General features: G+C 57.6%; 1 protein-coding gene across 7 annotated transcripts in view; it reads right to left on the bottom strand.

Annotated features, from left to right (window-relative positions):
* Nucleotides 1–23,528, bottom strand: part of LCMT2 (leucine carboxyl methyltransferase 2) — an 89,414-nt gene that overhangs the window by 16,595 nt on the left and 49,291 nt on the right. The window contains exons 1-5 of one of the 7 annotated variants that reach the window (XR_004420807.2): nt 3,620–4,291; nt 2,026–2,181; nt 1,882–1,929; nt 1,170–1,178; nt 54–208 (exon numbers count right to left, since the gene is read on the bottom strand). The exons of 3 other annotated variants lie outside the window; for them this stretch is intronic. The gene's annotated coding sequence lies outside the window, so the exon portion shown is untranslated. Of the gene's footprint in view, nt 1–53; nt 209–1,169; nt 1,179–1,881; nt 1,991–2,025; nt 2,182–3,619; nt 4,292–23,528 lie in introns of those variants that run through there. 3 more of the 7 variants (XR_004420810.2, XR_004420806.2, XR_004420811.2) reach the window with 3 other exon arrangements.

Genomic DNA, 23,528 nt, shown 5'->3' with positions numbered 1-23,528 from the left:
TCATCCTATCCCAAACAAAGAAGAAACCAAGCTTTCCAATTATTCTGCATTACCTCATATCCTGCTTTTAGTCCAATGATCCCCCTTTTTCCCACTAAGGCAGATCTTGCCAAATTACTTGGTAAGACTTCAAACTGTGGATTACTTCCTTACAAAAGAGCCTCCAAATTCTTCTCATGTGGCTTCTAGGGCTATCCCAGACTGGATCCTGGGACAGGACAGGATGCATATATGAGGAACACATTCCCTCTGCAGCCAGCTGCACACTGGTAGCAGCTGGTACAACACCAACACTTCAAAGGCACCCAACCCAAGCCACCCCCAGCGCAATAATCCGGGGTCTCCAAATCCATGCTGTAGAACACGGCAGGGAACAAGGCACGTGGACAGATCAATCATCTCCAGAGGAGTGTTCTGAGCTGCTTTGCCACATGCCTTGAACCCTGTCCCCTTCACCCAGTGCAATGTTCAAACCCAGCCCTGGTCACTGTGCTGGTTACAACACAGCAGCCTGTCTTCCCCAAATCCCAGATTTCCATGGCTTTGGTGGCCTGAAACCTTCTCTCCATGGATCCTCAGCCCACCTCACTCGCACTGCTCCAAGGCACTTACCCCTCAGGCAGTGGGCACTGGCTGAGGCATGGCTGGCTGCTCTGCTTTGCCACCTTGCTGCTCTGAAACGGGGGTGGTGGGCAAAATCTCTTCTTTGGGTTCCACAATGCCTGACAAAAACCCCGGTACTGGGACTGTCCACCAACAAACTTTGGTGGTGAACGGCACCTCATCAGCTGGGTCCGAGGAAAAACAAACCAGCTGAGGGCAAAAAACCCAACCCATTGGCTGGGGACTTTTTATTTTCATTTTAAAAATGAGTTAGGACACCTGAAAGGCAAAAATCCTACTCACAAGGCTAGAAGCAGTCAGCACACACACTCGCACAGGCAGACACGAGCAGCAGCAGACAGACACAAACTCTCCCAGACACACACGGACACTCACGCGCTCCCACTGTCACACACTCCTCAGCTGACATGCTGACTGCAAGCCCTGCTTGAAACACTACACCGAACAGGATGTTTCAACACATCTTCCAGCTGCTGCTCTTCAACATCAAACGGCAGACTCCAGGAAAATTGGTAGCATCGGTGACTGCAGAGATAGGAACCCACCTCAGGGACCTGCGAGACAACAGGAGGTGGTCAGCAAGTGGCTCCCTGACAGCTAGAGGTTATCCCCACACGTTTTCTACCCCAAACCCCATAGAACAGAGATGAACAATTAAGTTTTGTAACTGTTCTACCTACCCGTGACCACGTGCCAGAGCAGGGGCAGCACTGAGTGTCAGTGGCACAACAAAGGTGCGTGCAGGATAGGTACATACGGTATAGATACGTACAAGAAAGGTACGTGCAATATAAGCCAAGACAGGCACACCCAGTACAGGTACCTACAGCATAAGCCAAGGCAGGTACATACAGGATAAGTGAGGACTGGAGATAACTCTCTGGAGGATCAAGTCTCAAGCCCAATACTCTTTGAAAAGACAGAACCTAGGGAACTATTGAAGGCACATAAGGAGGGTCTAACACACTCCCTATAGAAGGCCAAGAGAATGGCACGTGAAAAGAAGGCACTAGCAAAGCTGAGGCGGAAAATGGATGAGAACCTCTTGTGTACTTCTTTCTGTCTCTAAGAGCAAAAAGGTAAAGATGCCAGAATCAGCCCAATGCAGGAAAGTACACGAGTGGAGTCCGGCCAGCATGGCCTGGAATGATGCTGATAAAGCATCGAGATGTGACAAAGGCGACACACAAGACAATGGACACAAACGACAGAACACAGACACAGACTACATAAGAGACACAAGTTATGTAGCAAGACCTGGAAGGAACTGGAGCAGCCATCAACTGGAACATCTCAGAGCCAGAGCTGGAACAAAGAACATGCCATGGTCAGAGCTGGAGGTTCAGCATGCTGGACTGGGAAACACCTGCAAGTGAAACAAGCAGAAGGAACAGAAATCACCTGGGCCCTCAAATATCCTGAGCACTAAGTGACCAGGGGGGTCCAGGAGCAGGAGCTGGAGAACCAGGAACAGCTCTTGTGAAGAGGGTTAGCTGCATATATCCTCCGATTAAACTCTCCATCATGAATCGCATTTTCTTAAGGAAATTGGCTCTGCTAAGATAACAAAAATAAATTCGGGTGACCTGGGGCAAACCCCTCAACAGACATGTGTTTTCATTCCTGTAACCTAAATGAGAATCTTTTCAGGGGAATCTAAAACATCTCTGGATCTGACTTGCTTAGCAAAGAAATTGCAGTCGGTATCATAATGACCTTAGGAAACAAAGCTTCATTTAAATTTAAAAGCATCAGCTACAATTAAAGCCCTGCTTCACTTCGCTAGATTCTGTTTGAATCATTGCCAGGCAAATCATAACAGAGGTCACTGAACTTATGTTTCTAACAAGCAATTAACTCTAGCAAGCTTCCAAAAAATTTAGTCCTCTAGTACATTAGGGAAAAAAAACCCCAACAAACCAAATCATAACAAAACAAAACACACCTCCAATAGGTGAGTGTGAGCAGGTTCATTCTAGAGCACCATCTTCCGTTATTATGAATTCCACTGAAATAATTACAACCACCTTCTACCCAACCCTCATCCCCCAAACCCAAGAACTTTGTTGGGGTTTTTAAAGCAGGTCCCTCTTCCTTCATACATCAGCTTTTAGGTCAAAAATTAAAAAAAAATAAAATAAAATCAGGGGTTCCAGGTTATCAACAGCAAAACCTGATGTTTAGGACAACAGCTGTTGTTCCAGGACCTGACAGAAATGCCCCCCCCCAAGCTTTACTGTCTTGTGGTTCAACTCCTTCTCCCTCTCGGGCAGTCTCACACTTGTGAGCTCCACAAGGCCCTGCCCCTGATGAGCTCTAAGGAGGCACCTGAAGGCCTGAGGGACATGTGGAGGGTCAGAGATTTTACAGATCCTGCCCTTAGCTCAGCCTTTCAGCAGGGAGAGTCTGCAGGGACAGGGAAGACAGCCTACATCCAGAAGGGCAGAAGCTTTTCTAAGAGAAACAGTGCCTACCAACGGGGAAGAAAGGGGAAATTCATGCCAAGTTTTTGGAGAAAACTTTGAAACACACAGTAGCAAAGTTAAATAGTGTTATTGGGTAACAAAAAGAAAGAAACAAAAACCCCAAAGCCAAGTGCAACAGAAAACCCGAACCACTTGTTGAGATGATTCTTGCTTTGTACCACAATTGCTTGCTTTGAGTGGAAAACACTCACTAGGAGGAACACTCCTACTGTATGAGAAACACTGACAGCGAGTCAAATGCACAGAAACACAAACACAACCAAAAGCAGCATTAACACAAAAAGCCCTGATGAAATACTTGCTCAAATATATACCAAGCCTCGCTGAAAGGAGCGTCACCGTCAGCCTGGTTTGGTTTTCTCCCTTTGAACTGGTAAAACAACTGACCGTCAACACCTCATGCAAGAGCATTTATCTTATGCTACAAAAAAAGCCTTTTCTGACACACCCTATTTAGCAGGGAAGTCAGGAGAGAAATGCTTTGCTTTCATAGACAAGAAGCCGCCTACCTGTGCCGGGCTCGCTGCTGAGCCCGTGCGGGTTTGCTCGTGCTGTTTCAATAACGCGGCTCAGCTGAGCTCGGCAGCTTCGGGTGCTGCGCTGGGCGGAGCCGGGCGGGGTTCGTGTAACCTCGGCAACATTCGGCACTTCGGCTACACTCGGCCTTTATCGGCTCCACTCGGTATACTGCCACTTCGGATTTGATCGGCTGCATTCGGCTGCGTTCGGGTTGCCTGGCTACGCCCCCAGGGCCCGGCTCGGCTCCGCGCCGAGGCGCCGCGCGGGAGAAGGCGGAGCCGCCTCGCGTTAAACGCGCAGAGCTCGGTGTGTTCCTGCCGCCGAGTCCCGCGGGCGGCCCGGCCATCGCACGGGCACGGACGGGAGCGCGGGGCCGGGCAGGAGCTCGCTGGGCAGTGCCTGCACCCGCGGAATATAATGGCCACCGACAGCACCGCTGGGCTCGGCCGGGCTGGGCTGCGGGGTGGCTGCAGTACCGCGCTGTGTCCACACGGCGGCGACACTGCCGCCCAGCTCAGCCCGGGCTCGCGGGCCAGAGGAGGCAAAAAAAGCCACGCATTGAATAATCGCTTCCAAAATTCCTCCCAAATGAATGCCCCCAAAAACGGCCGACCAAAACTAAAAAAATCTCTGCCTCTAACCAAATAAAACCAAAAATAACCCTTGAAATATAATATATAGATACAGATATTTGTTCTTATTTCATTTATATTCATAATCTATACATATTTATAGATTAGTTCTATTCTAACATATATACAATATTATTTCTATTACTTATTATATAGAAAATCTTTCTATTACTAATATTGAATTCTATTTTACGTATAGCTATGTCTTTATGCATTACATATTTGTATGTTTATATTTTAAAATATTATTTATTTATAAACTCTGCCCCCCGCCAAGTAGGAAAAAAAAACCCCCTTTCTTTCAAACAATATTTAAATATATTTTTCTCTTTATGTTTTTCATATTTACATCTGTAATTTATATATCTCTATCATGGACAGGAGAATTTATCCTATTACTTATATCCTGCATATATATGTACTTTTATTTTATATTTATATATGCCTATATATTCATATTGCTAATTTTACAAGGCTGTATATATTTATTGTATATTTATATTTTTGATTATATTACTTATAAAAAACTTCATCGTGTATGACAGGGGCTGTAATTTCTGATTCTCTTTTAGGTTTCTGACTGTAGACTAAACTAAGATGCTCCTTGAGCTAGAAATCAACATTTTATACTAGAAAATGAAATCAGGTTCAGAATAATTTTTTTTTCTTCTATTTTCACCTGATGATAAACAGGAAGGTTACTGAAACACAGTAATGCACATCATGCCAAAACTCATTTTGTTCCTATTTTCCAACTCTTCATAGCTTAGCTAAAAGGTAGTCCACAGATAGATCGAGACTGTTTGAAATAAAAAGAACAAAGAACTCAGATATTTTCAATGAAGGAGCTACAACAAGGTTTAAATGTTTCATGTAGAATGTTTTAGGTTTAGTAATTCTGTTGCATTCCTTCAACTGTTTTGCACTTTAAGAGGACAAGGAGTAACAGAGTTTGGAATGTAGGAATCACCTTGTAATTATTACATTTTATTAAAGTAAAACTGATTTTTTTTTCTCCAGAAATGGAGAACCTCAGTTGTTTATCAATGACAATTTATGCCAATACTAAATATTCTTTACGTATGAGAAGGTTATAAAACATTATCACAATTACATGGCTTCTATCTGTAAACTGCAACGTACTTTCAACTCTAAATACATACAAATTTTAGTTTAGAAATACCTGCTGTGTCAGCAACAATTCCTGGGTAGGTTCTAGGAGCTTGGTCAAGGAATTAATTGATGTCAGGCTTAACAGCTATTGAGCTATACCCATAAGCATAAACGAGCAAAGATGCAACGTCTTTTCTCTTACAGGCACTTTAGAGATGAGAGTTTCTAACTCAGTAGCTAAATATTATGATAAATACCTCATAGATTTAAGAGAACTATAGAAAGCCTTTAGCAGCCGTGCGGTGCAGCTTCTTAAAGCAGCCTGTTGAACATTAAAATATGCTTTTACTCTTCACTGCTTTTTGCAGCTTTTATAAAGGACTGAAAGTGTTCAGATTTAGCAGTTGTAGAAATAGTCTGCAGGAGTCCTCGCTGAGCAGGAGATCCTGTTCAAAGTTTGTTACATAATCAATTCATCAGGTAACATATATGGGACCCTGCTCTTCACAGCACAGACACAAATGCTTATTTCCAATTCTTGGTAAGAACCAACGAACTATACCGGCAGTGCTGTGTTCTGCAATTATATTCTCACAAGCACTCGGGAACACCTGGACACACCCAGACACATAGCATTTACAGCTGAATTATTAAAAGAGCAGAACCAACATGGCCCCCAGACAAAAGGCGGACGGGAAGCGCCAGCGAGTTTTCCTCTTCTGTTCCCCTTTCGCGGCTTTGGCAAGCACAGTCTGAAACTCACCGGTCACAGGGGTCCCCGAGCGCCCCGGGCGCTGCTCCACGCTGCGGGGTGTCCGAGGTAGCCACGGCCGCTCGCAGCGCCCCGTGCCCGGTGGCTCCACGCGGTCGGGAGGCGCCTTTCGCTCGCGGAGTGCACAAGCCACGAGGTGCCGAGAGCGCTCCAGGCTCCAGGCGGCGGGCGGAGCGCGGCTGGGGGCGGGAAAGCCGATCCCTGGGCGGCTCCTACGGCGGGGAGGGGCGGCACCGCAGCGGGACAGCCCCGCCCGCTCCTGCCCGTCCTGCGGGGCCGGCACCGAGCCCGGGGGGTCTTCTCCGGCGCCCGAGCGGAGCGGCGGGACGGGCTCGGCTCGGCTCCGTCAGTCCCCAGAAGCAGCCAAATTCCCGTCCCACCCCAGCAATTCCCCGGGCAATGAAGGGTAGGCGTCTCGTCGGGCACAAGGGCCGGGCAGAAGCGCTGTCAAATGCAGCAGCACAGCTGGGTTTAAACCTTTTAAATGCTTGAAAAGCTGGAGTTTCCTTTCGGTAAACCCCTGAGGCAACAGGGAGCGGTCACCTCAACTTAAAGGGCAAATAAATGTCTTCTCCCATTCAATTCTGTCCCCGACAGTAGCAGAAAAAGGCGCCTCCGCCGTAAACCACGCCCCCCACCCGCGCTGTCATCCTTCTCAGCCACAGCGTCCCTTTGCAGCCCCAACTCCCCGTCCCCCTCTGCCCTCCATTGACAGACACCGCCCCGCTCTCTCCCGCCCCTCGCCCCCTCCCCACGCTCGGCAGCCCCGGAGCGACCCCGCCGTCCCCCTTGGTCACCGCCCAATCACCCAGGGCGGCACCGCCTCAGCAATGGCTGCAGTACCGCGCTGTGCCCACACGGCGGCGACACTGAGAGGGCACCGGCCCGGGGGTGGCTGCAGTACCGCGCTGTGTCCACACGGCGGCGACACTGCCGCCCAGCTCAGCCCGGGCTTGCGGGGCAGAGGAGGCAAAAAAAGCCACGAATGGAATAATCGCTTCCAAAATTCCTCCCAAATGAATGCCCCCAAAAACGGCCGACCAAAACTAAAAAAATCTCTGCCTCTAACCAAATAAAACCAAAAATAACCCTTGAAATATAATATATAGATATAGATATTTGTTCTTATTTCATTTATATTCATAATCTATACATATTTATAGATTAGTTCTATTCTAACATATATACAATATTATTTCTATTACTTATTATATAGAAAATCTTTCTATTACTAATATTGAATTCTATTTTACGTATAGCTATGTCTTTATGCATTACATATTTGTATGTTTATATTTTAAAATATTATTTATTTATAAACTCTGCCCCCCGCCAAGTAGGAAAAAAAAAACCCCTTTATTTCAAACAATATTTAAATATATTTTTCTCTTTATGTTTTTCATATTTACATCTGTAATTTATATATCTCTATCATGGATAGAAGAATATATCCTATTAGTTATATCCTGCATATATATGTACTTTTATTTTATATTTATATATGCCCATATATTTATATTACTAATTTTACAAGTCTGTATATATTTATTGTATATTTATATTTTTGATTATATTATCTATAAAAAACCCTGCCTCTAACCAAATAACCCAAATAAAACATTTAAACTGCATCTTTGTATTTCTATTTTCATTCTTATATGCATTCCTTATATATTATGATATTTGTATTATTTATATAGTATATATTTCATAGAAATTTGTTAATTGTATTTGTTAATATGTTCTATTTATACAAATATATTGATATTTTTATATTTTCATATTTTCATTTTTCCATTATTTATATCTCATATTTATACCAGATATATAACACCCCACCAATGAAATAAAAGAGTGTAAGTTGGATAGAAGGCTGAAAGAAAAACAGGAGCAAAGCCCAGGACTAATTATTACAGAGCGTGGCTGGCGAACGTGTCCAAAAACCACCAGCTCCAACAGAACGGGTCACGCTCACAGCTCGGCCTGGGACTCGAAAGTTAACATCTGTCTCTATAAAGCCCCTGATAAATTTCACCTCTATCAGTTCCCTTCCCCTCCCGGTATTGGTCAGTCTAAAGTTTTACAATTCGATTTACTCCACACAATTTCTAAGCAACATCTTCTCCACATTCCTTTCCTCCCTCACAAGTATTTGTTACCTGCATAAGACAAAGTTGGCTGAGGTAAGTCACAGATTCCACGTAAAAACCACCAACTACTGCAGGAGGACAATGAACTGTGCACAGATTTATTGTTTTTACATGTCCATCATCTAACACAGAGCGCAACGACAAAATGCCAACCACAGCAAACACCCAGCCCTGCACACAGGGAGGGGGCCCAGTGCAAAGTCAGCCACGGCACCTTCAAGGTGCCCTGGCTATGCCATCAAGCCCTTTTACCCAGAGGGCCACTCGTGCTCCTTCTTCAACTCCACGTTCGCTCTTGCCTCGCCGGTCCTCTCTTGAGCCCGAAGCCGACGCCTCTGCAGCTCGCTCTTGCCTCGCCGGTCCTCTCTTGAGCCCGACGCGTCAGCACTTGCCTCGTCGTCCCACACCTTCTGCCAATGGACAACGACACACTCAGCCCTCAGAAGCTCCAGCTCCTCAAAGGAGCCGCCACTCAACAGCCCCACAGCGACATCCTCACGCCACCACCCTCAGAACCCCCCACAGCTGCCCAAAAGCCTCCAACTTCAGCTTCACTCACCACCTCGACGTCCGCCGAAGTCCCACGCCGTGCTGGGAGCTAGACCCTCTGGGCAAAAGATGCTGGGCTTGCAAAGCAGCGGACAAGAGGCTGCAGCCCTGCTTACAGGGGGCCCAAGCCGCTGCCTAGACTGCAAAGTGCCCGGGGACTCCAGAGCACCGGCCCTGACTTACAGGGCGGCCCTGCTCCCCAAGGCCTACGGAGGCTCCTTCTCTCCACATCCGGGCCACTCCCCACTAACGGGGAGGGCGCCCAACACAGGCTGCCAGCTGAAGGGAGCACAAAGGCTCCCAGACCCATAGCCTGCTTACAGGCCGGTCCACACCCAGGGAGCCACGGAGCTCCTCGGCCTTCCCCCACGGTGACAGGAACCAGACTCCACACTCGGGCACTGGGGATCTCGGCCTAAAGCCGAAGCGCCCCGAGGGGCCGGGAGCCCAGCCCCAAGGACAGGGAGGGCACACGCCCGGCCCCACCACTCCTGGCCCCACGCCTCTGAAAGGCCGGGGCCAGGGATAACCCCCTGATTGAGGGGGTCCCTCCAACCGCCCGCCGAGGCCAGGGGACGCACATAACCCCACTTACGGGGCCGCCCCCCGCAACCCGGCACCCCCCAACAAGCACCACGGAGCACAGGCTCCGGCCTGCGTCCCCCTCAGGAACAGGCCGGAGCCCAGCCGCAGCGCAGCGCAGCACGGCAACACGGCCGGTGGCAGGAGCCCTACGAGCCTCCTCTACGAGGCTGCCACACAAGGTGGCACCAGCACTTCTTCAACCTGCTCCCGGGCAAAGGCCTGGGAGCAGCCGTTCCTGTCACCTGGCTAAAGCAGTCTCCCCAGCCCTGCTTACAGGGACCTGGGGCTGCTCCGTGGGACAAAGGGACAAGGGGCTCCTCCTGGGGCAACGTCCTGGCACGGGCCCTGACTACAGGGCCCGCACGCTGCCGGCTCACAAGCACAAAGGGCACCCTAGGCCCAGACCCAGGCCCTGGCTACAGGCGGGTCACGCTGCCGCTAAGCCGCTTCGTGCCGTCCTCAGCAAGCAGGGGCGAGGCCGGACGCTTTCTCCACCCGAGCATTTTGGGGACCTGCTTGTGGCCGCACAGAACTCCTCTTTCTCTCCTGGGAAGTCCAAGCTAACCTGCTCTGTATCTAAAGGGGGGGCTAAAGCACAATCACACTCGCTCACTCGCACCAAGCTAAGGGGAAGACAGGGGAAGGAGGGGGAGACAGTCCCAAAAGAGGGAGCAAGGTCCGTGCGGCCAACCTGCTCAAAGGGAGCCTTCCCTACTGCTCAGTGGCAGATCAAAGCATCAGACCTGCCCCGCACTGCACTGCCAGGAGGGCACAGGGGCCTCGACGTGCTGAGGCGCTTCAGGCCTGGAACAGGGACAAAGGCTGTGACGCGCCCCGACTACAGGGGGTCACGCTGCCCAGGGACCAGCAGCAGGCAGAATGCTGCCAAGGGCTGGGGAAAGGGAAAAGCCCTGCCCTGCTTACAGGGCGGCCGGGCCGGGGGCTTGGGGAGCTCCGTTTCCCCCCTCAGGTGCGGAGACAGGGGCTCTCACCCTCCTTACAGGGTTGCCCCCGTCTCCGGGCAGCCAAAGGAGCACAATGGCAAAATGCCAACCACAGCAAACACCCAGCCCTGCACACAGGGAGGGGGCCCAGTGCAAAGTCAGCCACGGCACCTTCAAGGTGCCCTGGCTATGCCATCAAGCCCTTTTACCCAGAGGGCCACTCGTGCTCCTTCTTAAACTCCACGCTCGCTCTTGCCTCCCCGGTCCTCTCTTGAGCCCGACGCGTCAGCACTTGCCTCGTCGTCCCACACCTTCTGCCAATGGACAACGACACACTCAGCCCTCAGAAGCTCCAGCTCCTCAAAGGAGCCGCCACTCAACAGCCCCACAGCGACATCCTCATGCCACCACCCTCACAGAACCCCCCACAGCTGCCCAAAAGCCTCCAACTTCAGCTTCACTCACCACCTCGACGTCCGTTGAAGTCCCACGCCGTGCTGGGAGCTAGACCCTCTGGGCAAAAGATGCTGGGCTTGCAAAGCAGCGGACAAGAGGCTGCAGCCCTGCTTACAGGGGGCCCAAGCCGCTGCCTAGACTGCAAAGTGCCCGGGGACTCCAGAGCACCGGCCCTGACTTACAGGGCGGCCCTGCTCCCCAAGGCCTACGGAGGCTCCTTCTCTCCACATCCGGGCCACTCCCCACTAACGGGGAGGGCGCCCAACACAGGCTGCCAGCTGAAGGGAGCACAAAGGCTCCCAGACCCATAGCCTGCTTACAGGCCGGTCCACACCCAGGGAGCCACGGAGCTCGGCCTTCCCCCACGGTGACAGGAACCAGACTCCACACTCGGGCACTGGGGATCTCTGCCTAAAGCCGAAGCGCCCCGAGGGGCCGGGAGCCCAGCCCCAAGGACAGGGAGGGCACACGCCCGGCCCCACCACTCCTGGCCCCACGCCTCTGAAAGGCCGGGGCCAGGGATAACCCCCTGATTGAGGGGGTCCCTCCAACCGCCCGCCGAGGCCAGGGGACGCACATAACCCCACTTACGGGGCCGCCCCCCGCAACCCGGCACCCCCCAACAAGCACCACGGAGCACAGGCTCCGGCCTGCGTCCCACTCAGGAACAGGCCGGAGCCCAGCCGCAGCGCAGCGCAGCACGGCAACACGGCCGGCGGCAGGAGCCCTACGAGCCTCCTCTACGAGGCTGCCACACAAGGTGGCACCAGCACTTCTTCAACCTGCTCCCGGGCAAAGGCCTGGGAGCAGCCGTTCCTGTCACCTGGCTAAAGCAGTCTCCCCAGCCCTGCTTACAGGGACCTGGGGCTGCTCCGTGGGACAAAGGGACAAGGGGCTCCTCCTGGGGCAACGTCCTGGCACGGGCCCTGACTACAGGGCCCGCACGCTGCCGGCTCACCAGCACAAAGGGCACCCTAGGCCCAGACCCAGGCCCTGCCTACAGGCGGGTCACGCTGCCGCTAAGCCGCTTCGTGCCGTCCTCAGCAAGCAGGGGCGAGGCCGGACGCTTTCTCCACCCGAGCATTTTGGGGACCTGCTTGTGGCCGCACAGAACTCCTCTTTCTCTCCTGGGAAGTCCAAGCTAACCTGCTCTGTATCTAAAGGGGGGGCTAAAGCACAATCACACTCGCTCACTCGCACCAAGCTCAGGGGAAGACAGGGGAAGGAGGGGGAGACAGTCCCAAAAGAGGGAGCAAGGTCCGTGCGGCCAACCTGCTCAAAGGGAGCCATCCCTACTGCTCAGTGGCAGATCAAAGCATCAGACCTGCCCCGCACTGCACTGCCAGGAGGGCACAGGGGCCTCGACGTGCTGAGGCGCTTCAGGCCTGGAACAGGGACAAAGGCTGTGACGCGCCCCGACTACAGGGGGTCACGCTGCCCAGGGACCAGCAGCAGGCAGAATGCTGCCAAGGGCTGGGGAAAGGGAAAAGCCCTGCCCTGCTTACAGGGCGGCCGGGCCGGGGGCTTGGGGAGCTCCGTTTCCCCCCTCAGGTGCGGAGACAGGGGCTCTCACCCTCCTTACAGGGTTGCCCCCGTCTCCGGGCAGCCAAAGGAGCACAATGGCAAAATGCCAACCACAGCAAACACCCAGCCCTGTACACAGGGAGGGGGCCCAGTGCAAAGTCAGCCACGGCACCTTCAAGGTGCCCTGGCTATGCCATCAAGCCCTTTTACCCAGAGGGCCACTCGTGCTCCTTCTTCAACTCCACGCTCGCTCTTGCCTCGCCGGTCCTCTCTGAGCCCGAAGCCGACGCCTCTGCAGCTCGCTCTTGCCTCGCCGGTCCTCTCTTGAGCCCGACGCGTCAGCACTTGCCTCGTCGTCCCACACCTTCTGCCAATGGACAACGACACACTCAGCCCTCAGAAGCTCCAGCTCCTCAAAGGAGCCGCCACTCAACAGCCCCACAGCGACATCCTCACGCCACCACCCTCACAGAACCCCCCACAGCTGCCCAAAAGCCTCCAACTTCAGCTTCACTCACCACCTCGATGTCCGTTGAAGTCCCACGCCGTGCTGGGAGCTAGACCCTCTGGGCAAAAGATGCTGGGCTTGCAAAGCAGCGGACAAGAGGCTGCAGCCCTGCTTACAGGGGGCCCAAGCCGCTGCCTAGACTGCAAAGTGCCCGGGGACTCCAGAGCACCGGCCCTGACTTACAGGGCGGCCCTGCTCCCCAAGGCCTACGGAGGCTCCTTCTCTCCACATCCGGGCCACTCCCCACTAACGGGGAGGGCGCCCAACACAGGCTGCCAGCTGAAGGGAGCACAAAGGCTCCCAGACCCATAGCCTGCTTACAGGCCGGTCCACACCCAGGGAGCCACGGAGCTCGGCCTTCCCCCACGGTGACAGGAACCAGACTCCACACTCGGGCACTGGGGATCTCGGCCTAAAGCCGAAGCGCCCCGAGGGGCCGGGAGCCCAGCCCCAAGGACAGGGAGGGCACACGCCCGGCCCCACCACTCCTGGCCCCACGCCTCTGAAAGGCCGGGGCCAGGGATAACCCCCTGATTGAGGGGGTCCCTCCAACCGCCCGCCGAGGCCAGGGGACGCACATAACCCCACTTACGGGGCCGCCCCCCGCAACCCGGCACCCCCCAACAAGCACCACGGAGCACAGGCTCCGGCCTGCGTCCCACTCAGGAACAGGCCGGAGCCCAGCCGCAGCGCAGCGCAGCACGGCAACACGGCCGGCGGCAGGAGCCCTACGAGCCTCCTCTACGAGGCTGCCACACAAGGTGGCACCAGCACTTCTTCAACCTGCTCCCGGGCAAAGGCCTGGGAGCAGCCGTTCCTGTCACCTGGCTAAAGCAGTCTCCCCAGCCCTGCTTACAGGGACCTGGGGCTGCTCCGTGGGACAAAGGGACAAGGGGCTCCTCCTGGGGCAACGTCCTGGCACGGGCCCTGACTACAGGGCCCGCACGCTGCCGGCTCACCAGCACAAAGGGCACCCTAGGCCCAGACCCAGGCCCTGCCTACAGGCGGGTCACGCTGCCGCTAAGCCGCTTCGTGCCGTCCTCAGCAAGCAGGGGCGAGGCCGGACGCTTTCTCCACCCGAGCATTTTGGGGACCTGCTTGTGGCCGCACAGAACTCCTCTTTCTCTCCTGGGAAGTCCAAGCTAACCTGCTCTGTATCTAAAGGGGGGGCTAAAGCACAATCACACTCGCTCACTCGCACCAAGCTAAGGGGAAGACAGGGGAAGGAGGGGGAGACAGTCCCAAAAGAGGGAGCAAGGTCCGTGCGGCCAACCTGCTCAAAGGGAGCCATCCCTACTGCTCAGTGGCAGATCAAAGCATCAGACCTGCCCCGCACTGCACTGCCAGGAGGGCACAGGGGCCTCGACGTGCTGAGGCGCTTCAGGCCTGGAACAGGGACAAAGGCTGTGACGCGCCCCGACTACAGGGGGTCACGCTGCCCAGGGACCAGCAGCAGGCAGAATGCTGCCAAGGGCTGGGGAAAGGGAAAAGCCCTGCCCTGCTTACAGGGCGGCCGGGCCAGGGGCTTGGGGAGCTCCGTTTCCCCCCTCAGGTGCGGAGACAGGGGCTCTCACCCTCCTTACAGGGTTGCCCCCGTCTCCGGGCAGCCAAAGGAGCACAATGGCAAAATGCCAACCACAGCAAACACCCAGCCCTGCACACAGGGAGGGGGCCCAGTGCAAAGTCAGCCACGGCACCTTCAAGGTGCCCTGGCTATGCCATCAAGCCCTTTTACCCAGAGGGCCACTCGTGCTCCTTCTTCAACTCCACGCTCGCTCTTGCCTCGCCGGTCCTCTCTTGAGCCCGACGCGTCAGCACTTGCCTCGTCGTCCCACACCTTCTGCCAATGGACAACGACACACTCAGCCCTCAGAAGCTCCAGCTCCTCAAAGGAGCCGCCACTCAACAGCCCCACAGCGACATCCTCACGCCACCACCCTCAGAACCCCCCACAGCTGCCCAAAAGCCTCCAACTTCAGCTTCACTCACCACCTCGACGTCCGCCGAAGTCCCACGCCGTGCTGGGAGCTAGACCCTCTGGGCAAAAGATGCTGGGCTTGCAAAGCAGCGGACAAGAGGCTGCAGCCCTGCTTACAGGGGGCCCAAGCCGCTGCCTAGACTGCAAAGTGCCCGGGGACTCCAGAGCACCGGCCCTGACTTACAGGGCGGCCCTGCTCCCCAAGGCCTACGGAGGCTCCTTCTCTCCACATCCGGGCCACTCCCCACTAACAGGGAGGGCGCCCAACACAGGCTGCCAGCTGAAGGGAGCACAAAGGCTTCCCAGACCCATAGCCTGCTTACAGGCCGGTCCACACCCAGGGAGCCACGGAGCTCGGCCTTCCCCCACGGTGACAGGAACCAGACTCCACACTCGGGCACTGGGGATCTCGGCCTAAAGCCGAAGCGCCCCGAGGGGCCGGGAGCCCAGCCCCAAGGACAGGGAGGGCACACGCCCGGCCCCACCACTCCTGGCCCCACGCCTCTGAAAGGCCGGGGCCAGGGATAACCCCCTGATTGAGGGGGTCCCTCCAACCGCCCGCCGAGGCCAGGGGACGCACATAACCCCACTTACGGGGCCGCCCCCCGCAACCCGGCACCCCCCAACAAGCACCACGGAGCACAGGCTCCGGCCTGCGTCCCACTCAGGAACAGGCCGGAGCCCAGCCGCAGCGCAGCGCAGCACGGCAACACGGCCGGCGGCAGGAGCCCGATGAGCCTCCTCTACGAGGCTGCCACACAAGGTGGCACCAGCACTTCTTCAACCTGCTCCCGGGCAAAGGCCTGGGAGCAGCCGTTCCTGTCACCTGGCTAAAGCAGTCTCCCCAGCCCTGCTTACAGGGACCTGGGGCTGCTCCGTGGGACAAAGGGACAAGGGGCTCCTCCTGGGGCAACGTCCTGGCACGGGCCCTGACTACAGGGCCCGCACGCTGCCGGCTCACCAGCACAAAGGGCACCCTAGGCCCAGACCCAGGCCCTGGCTACAGGCGGGTCACGCTGCCGCTAAGCCGCTTCGTGCCGTCCTCAGCAAGCAGGGGCGAGGCCGGACGCTTTCTCCACCCGAGCATTTTGGGGACCTGCTTGTGGCCGCACAGAACTCCTCTTTCTCTCCCGGGAAGTCCAAGCTAACCTGCTCTGTATCTAAAGGGGGGGCTAAAGCACAATCACACTCGCTCACTCGCACCAAGCTAAGGGGAAGACAGGGGAAGGAGGGGGAGACAGTCCCAAAAGAGGGAGCAAGGTCCGTGCGGCCAACCTGCTCAAAGGGAGCCATCCCTACTGCTCAGTGGCAGATCAAAGCATCAGACCTGCCCCGCACTGCACTGCCAGGAGGGCACAGGGGCCTCGACGTGCTGAGGCGCTTCAGGCCTGGAACAGGGACAAAGGCTGTGACGCGCCCCGACTACAGGGGGTCACGCTGCCCAGGGACCAGCAGCAGGCAGAATGCTGCCAAGGGCTGGGGAAAGGGAAAAGCCCTGCCCTGCTTACAGGGCGGCCGGGCCGGGGGCTTGGGGAGCTCCGTTTTCCCCCTCAGGTGCGGAGACAGGGGCTCTCACCCTCCTTACAGGGTTGCCCCCGTCTCCGGGCAGCCAAAGGAGCACAATGGCAAAATGCCAACCACAGCAAACACCCAGCCCTGCACACAGGGAGGGGGCCCAGTGCAAAGTCAGCCACGGCACCTTCAAGGTGCCCTGGCTATGCCATCAAGCCCTTTTACCCAGAGGGCCACTCGTGCTCCTTCTTCAACTCCACGCTCGCTCTTGCCTCGCCGGTCCTCTCTTGAGCCCGACGCGTCAGCACTTGCCTCGTCGTCCCACACCTTCTGCCAATGGACAACGACACACTCAGCCCTCAGAAGCTCCAGCTCCTCAAAGGAGCCGCCACTCAACAGCCCCACAGCGACATCCTCACGCCACCACCCTCAGAACCCCCCACAGCTGCCCAAAAGCCTCCAACTTCAGCTTCACTCACCACCTCGACGTCCGCCGAAGTCCCACGCCGTGCTGGGAGCTAGACCCTCTGGGCAAAAGATGCTGGGCTTGCAAAGCAGCGGACAAGAGGCTGCAGCCCTGCTTACAGGGGGCCCAAGCCGCTGCCTAGACTGCAAAGTGCCCGGGGACTCCAGAGCACCGGCCCTGACTTACAGGGCGGCCCTGCTCCCCAAGGCCTACGGAGGCTCCTTCTCTCCACATCCGGGCCACTCCCCACTAACGGGGAGGGCGCCCAACACAGGCTGCCAGCTGAAGGGAGCACAAAGGCTTCCCAGACCCATAGCCTGCTTACAGGCCGGTCCACACCCAGGGAGCCACGGAGCTCGGCCTTCCCCCACGGTGACAGGAACCAGACTCCACACTCGGGCACTGGGGATCTCGGCCTAAAGCCGAAGCGCCCCGAGGGGCCGGGAGCCCAGCCCCAAGGACAGGGAGGGCACACGCCCGGCCCCACCACTCCTGGCCCCACGCCTCTGAAAGGCCGGGGCCAGGGATAACCCCCTGATTGAGGGGGTCCCTCCAACCGCCCGCCGAGGCCAGGGGACGCACATAACCCCACTTACGGGGCCGCCCCCCGCAACCCGGCACCCCCCAACAAGCACCACGGAGCACAGGCTCCGGCCTGCGTCCCACTCAGGAACAGGCCGGAGCCCAGCCGCAGCGCAGCGCAGCACGGCAACACGGCCGGCGGCAGGAGCCCTACGAGCCTCCTCTACGAGGCTGCCACACAAGGTGGCACCAGCACTTCTTCAACCTGCTCCCGGGCAAAGGCCTGGGAGCAGCCGTTCCTGTCACCTGGCTAAAGCAGTCTCCCCAGCCCTGCTTACAGGGACCTGGGGCTGCTCCGTGGGACAAAGGGACAAGGGGCTCCTCCTGGGGCAACGTCCTGGCACGGGCCCTGACTACAGGGCCCGCACGCTGCCGGCTCACCAGCACAAAGGGCACCCTAGGCCCAGACCCAGGCCCTGCCTACAGGCGGGTCACGCTGCCCCTAAGCCGCTTCGTGCCGTCCTCAGCAAGCAGGGGCGAGGCCGGACGCTTTCTCCACCCGAGCATTTTGGGGACCTGCTTGTGGCCGCACAGAACTCCTCTTTCTCTCCTGGGAAGTCCAAGCTAACCTGCTCTGTATCTAAAGGGGGGGCTAAAGCACAATCACACTCGCTCACTCGCACCAAGCTAAGGGGAAGACAGGGGAAGGAGGGGGAGACAGTCCCAAAAGAGGGAGCAAGGTCCGTGCGGCCAACCTGCTCAAAGGGAGCCATCCCTACTGCTCAGTGGCAGATCAAAGCATCAGACCTGCCCCGCACTGCACTGCCAGGAGGGCACAGGGGCCTCGACGTGCTGAGGCGCTTCAGGCCTGGAACAGGGACAAAGGCTGTGACGCGCCCCGACTACAGGGGGTCACGCTGCCCAGGGACCAGCAGCAGGCAGAATGCTGCCAAGGGCTGGGGAAAGGGAAAAGCCCTGCCCTGCTTACAGGGCGGCCGGGCCGGGGGCTTGGGGAGCTCCGTTTCCCCCCTCAGGTGCGGAGACAGGGGCTCTCACCCTCCTTACAGGGTTGCCCCCGTCTCCGGGCAGCCAAAGGAGCACAATGGCAAAATGCCAACCACAGCAAACACCCAGCCCTGCACACAGGGAGGGGGCCCAGTGCAAAGTCAGCCACGGCACCTTCAAGGTGCCCTGGCTATGCCATCAAGCCCTTTTACCCAGAGGGCCACTCGTGCTCCTTCTTCAACTCCACGTTCGCTCTTGCCTCGCCGGTCCTCTCTTGAGCCCGAAGCCGACGCCTCTGCAGCTCGCTCTTGCCTCGCCGGTCCTCTCTTGAGCCCGACGCGTCAGCACTTGCCTCGTCGTCCCACACCTTCTGCCAATGGACAACGACACACTCAGCCCTCAGAAGCTCCAGCTCCTCAAAGGAGCCGCCACTCAACAGCCCCACAGCGACATCCTCACGCCACCACCCTCAGAACCCCCCACAGCTGCCCAAAAGCCTCCAACTTCAGCTTCACTCACCACCTCGACGTCCGCCGAAGTCCCACGCCATGCTGGGAGCTAGACCCTCTGGGCAAAAGATGCTGGGCTTGCAAAGCAGCGGACAAGAGGCTGCAGCCCTGCTTACAGGGGGCCCAAGCCGCTGCCTAGACTGCAAAGTGCCCGGGGACTCCAGAGCACCGGCCCTGACTTACAGGGCGGCCCTGCTCCCCAAGGCCTACGGAGGCTCCTTCTCTCCACATCCGGGCCACTCCCCACTAACGGGGAGGGCGCCCAACACAGGCTGCCAGCTGAAGGGAGCACAAAGGCTCCCAGACCCATAGCCTGCTTACAGGCCTGTCCACACCCAGGGAGCCACGGAGCTTGGCCTTCCCCCACGGTGACAGGAACCAGACTCCACACTCGGGCACTGGGGATCTCGGCCTAAAGCCGAAGCGCCCCGAGGGGCCGGGAGCCCAGCCCCAAGGACAGGGAGGGCACACGCCCGGCCCCACCACTCCTGGCCCCACGCCTCTGAAAGGCCGGGGCCAGGGATAACCCCCTGATTGAGGGGGTCCCTCCAACCGCCCGCCGAGGCCAGGGGACGCACATAACCCCACTTACGGGGCCGCCCCCCGCAACCCGGCACCCCCCAACAAGCACCACGGAGCACAGGCTCCGGCCTGCGTCCCACTCAGGAACAGGCCGGAGCCCAGCCGCAGCGCAGCACGGCAACACGGCCGGCGGCAGGAGCCCTACGAGCCTCCTCTACGAGGCTGCCACACAAGGTGGCACCAGCACTTCTTCAACCTGCTCCCGGGCAAAGGCCTGGGAGCAGCCGTTCCTGTCACCTGGCTAAAGCAGTCTCCCCAGCCCTGCTTACAGGGACCTGGGGCTGCTCCGTGGGACAAAGGGACAAGGGGCTCCTCCTGGGGCAACGTCCTGGCACGGGCCCTGACTACAGGGCCCGCACGCTGCCGGCTCACCAGCACAAAGGGCACCCTAGGCCCAGACCCAGGCCCTGCCTACAGGCGGGTCACGCTGCCGCTAAGCCGCTTCGTGCCGTCCTCAGCAAGCAGGGGCGAGGCCGGACGCTTTCTCCACCCGAGCATTTTGGGGACCTGCTTGTGGCCACACAGAACTCCTCTTTCTCTCCTGGGAAGTCCAAGCTAACCTGCTCTGTATCTAAAGGGGGGGCTAAAGCACAATCACACTCGCTCACTCGCACCAAGCTAAGGGGAAGACAGGGGAAGGAGGGGGAGACAGTCCCAAAAGAGGGAGCAAGGTCCGTGCGGCCAACCTGCTCAAAGGGAGCCATCCCTACTGCTCAGTGGCAGATCAAAGCATCAGACCTGCCCCGCACTGCACTGCCAGGAGGGCACAGGGGCCTCGACGTGCTGAGGCGCTTCAGGCCTGGAACAGGGACAAAGGCTGTGACGCGCCCCGACTACAGGGGGTCACGCTGCCCAGAGACCAGCAGCAGGCAGAATGCTGCCAAGGGCTGGGGAAAGGGAAAAGCCCTGCCCTGCTTACAGGGCGGCCGGGCCGGGGGCTTGGGGAGCTCCGTTTCCCCCCTCAGGTGCGGAGACAGGGGCTCTCACCCTCCTTACAGGGTTGCCCCCGTCTCCGGGCAGCCAAAGGAGCACAATGGCAAAATGCCAACCACAGCAAACACCCAGCCCTGCACACAGGGAGGGGGCCCAGTGCAAAGTCAGCCACGGCACCTTCAAGGTGCCCTGGCTATGCCATCAAGCCCTTTTGCCCAGAGGGCCACTCGTGCTCCTTCTTCAACTCCACGCTCGCTCTTGCCTCGCCGGTCCTCTCTTGAGCCCGACGCGTCAGCACTTGCCTCGTCGTCCCACACCTTCTGCCAATGGACAACGACACACTCAGCCCTCAGAAGCTCCAGCTCCTCAAAGGAGCCGCCACTCAACAGCCCCACAGCGACATCCTCACGCCACCACCCTCAGAACCCCCCACAGCTGCCCAAAAGCCTCCAACTTCAGCTTCACTCACCACCTCGACGTCCGCCGAAGTCCCACGCCGTGCTGGGAGCTAGACCCTCTGGGCAAAAGATGCTGGGCTTGCAAAGCAGCGGACAAGAGGCTGCAGCCCTGCTTACAGGGGGCCCAAGCCGCTGCCTAGACTGCAAAGTGCCCGGGGACTCCAGAGCACCGGCCCTGACTTACAGGGCGGCCCTGCTCCCCAAGGCCTACGGAGGCTCCTTCTCTCCACATCTGGGCCACTCCCCACTAACGGGGAGGGCGCCCAACACAGGCTGCCAGCTGAAGGGAGCACAAAGGCTTCCCAGACCCATAGCCTGCTTACAGGCCGGTCCACACCCAGGGAGCCACGGAGCTCGGCCTTCCCCCACGGTGACAGGAACCAGACTCCACACTCGGGCACTGGGGATCTCGGCCTAAAGCCGAAGCGCCCCGAGGGGCCGGGAGCCCAGCCCCAAGGACAGGGAGGGCACACGCCCGGCCCCACCACTCCTGGCCCCACGCCTCTGAAAGGCCGGGGCCAGGGATAACCCCCTGATTGAGGGGGTCCCTCCAACCGCCCGCCGAGGCCAGGGGACGCACACAACCCCACTTACGGGGCCGCCCCCCGCAACCCGGCACCCCCCAACAAGCACCACGGAGCACAGGCTCCGGCCTGCGTCCCACTCAGGAACAGGCCGGAGCCCAGCCGCAGCGCAGCGCAGCACGGCAACACGGCCGGCGGCAGGAGCCCTACGAGCCTCCTCTACGAGGCTGCCACACAAGGTGGCACCAGCACTTCTTCAACCTGCTCCCGGGCAAAGGCCTGGGAGCAGCCGTTCCTGTCACCTGGCTAAAGCAGTCTCCCCAGCCCTGCTTACAGGGACCTGGGGCTGCTCCGTGGGACAAAGGGACAAGGGGCTCCTCCTGGGGCAACGTCCTGGCACGGGCCCTGACTACAGGGCCCGCACGCTGCCGGCTCACCAGCACAAAGGGCACCCTAGGCCCAGACCCAGGCCCTGCCTACAGGCGGGTCACGCTGCCCCTAAGCCGCTTTGTGCCGTCCTCAGCAAGCAGGGGCGAGGCCGGACGCTTTCTCCACCCGAGCATTTTGGGGACCTGCTTGTGGCCGCACAGAACTCCTCTTTCTCTCCTGGGAAGTCCAAGCTAACCTGCTCTGTATCTAAAGGGGGGGCTAAAGCACAATCACACTCGCTCACTCGCACCAAGCTAAGGGGAAGACAGGGGAAGGAGGGGGAGACAGTCCCAAAAGAGGGAGCAAGGTCCGTGCGGCCAACCTGCTCAAAGGGAGCCATCCCTACTGCTCAGTGGCAGATCAAAGCATCAGACCTGCCCCGCACTGCACTGCCAGGAGGGCACAGGGGCCTCGACGTGCTGAGGCGCTTCAGGCCTGGAACAGGGACAAAGGCTGTGACGCGCCCCGACTACAGGGGGTCACGCTGCCCAGGGACCAGCAGCAGGCAGAATGCTGCCAAGGGCTGGGGAAAGGGAAAAGCCCTGCCCTGCTTACAGGGCGGCCGGGTCGGGGGCTTGGGGAGCTCCGTTTCCCCCCTCAGGTGCGGAGACAGGGGTTCTCACCCTCCTTACAGGGTTGCCCCCGTCTCCGGGCAGCCAAAGGAGCACAATGGCAAAATGCCAACCACAGCAAACACCCAGCCCTGCACACAGGGAGGGGGCCCAGTGCAAAGTCAGCCACGGCACCTTCAAGGTGCCCTGGCTATGCCATCAAGCCCTTTTACCCAGAGGGCCACTCGTGCTCCTTCTTCAACTCCATGTTCGCTCTTGCCTCGCCGGTCCTCTTGAGCCCGAAGCTGGCGCTTGTCCAGATCACTCTTGCCTCGCCGGTCCACTCTTCATCCACTTCTCATGTCCATCAAGGCACAGCTGCATGCCCATTATAAACTGGCCTGGAGACCTGCCAACTGTCTCTTACCAATCCCGGCCCTCCTCTGTGTTGGAGGTCCCCGACTGTCCTCTTGAGCTCGGTTCGGTCCCTGTCCCCCAGCGACCCAACAGGGTAGGTGACATCGTCCTGTCCTCGGTCCTCTTTAGGTGTGGCCTATCCCTGACGAGCCCCCAAGCTGTTACAAATGGGCCAGGAGACCTGCTCCTTTCTAAGGCCTTTATTAGAGGTCAGCTTTGGGTGGGGAACCCGAAGAGCTGCACACACCACTGCTGTTCTATTTCGGTCCTTCTAAATTATAGTTTTTATTCCTTTACCAAAATTTTAAGTTGCCCCTACCCAAACTGAAAATCTACAGATCAGCAACTCAACAGCCCAAACTTCCCCCCCAACAACCTTAATGCCAAGGCGGAGCCCACAGCCGGCGGCCTACCCTCCTTGGTCACCGAAGCTATGAGGTACCAGGCCTCACATCCCAGGGACCTTCACTCGGGGTGAAGGTGCCCAGCCCAGGACCAGTGAGATCGGCCGACCTTCCTTCTGATCCTGATGATCAGAAGGACCTTCTCACAGCCAGCAGCCTTCCTGCCAGGGCCACCAAAGCTGTGAGGTACTAGCTCCTCTACCCCAGGGACCTTTCCCTGAGACAAAATGTACCCAGCCCAGAGTCTGTGGAGCTAGTCTTCATCCTCACCCCTTCTGAAGACGGTATCCTAAACGGTAAGAATGGTGAAAAGGGCAGCACTCCCCATCTCCCGCTCACAGTGTCCATAGAGATCCTCACATCCCCTAGTGTCCAA

The sequence above is a fragment of the Catharus ustulatus genome, chromosome 2 (genome assembly GCF_009819885.2).
Source record: "Catharus ustulatus isolate bCatUst1 chromosome 2, bCatUst1.pri.v2, whole genome shotgun sequence".
Taxonomy (NCBI): domain Eukaryota; kingdom Metazoa; phylum Chordata; class Aves; order Passeriformes; family Turdidae; genus Catharus; species Catharus ustulatus.
The sequence above is the reverse complement of the archived record's forward strand: the minus strand, read 5'-3'. Positions and strand labels throughout refer to the sequence as shown.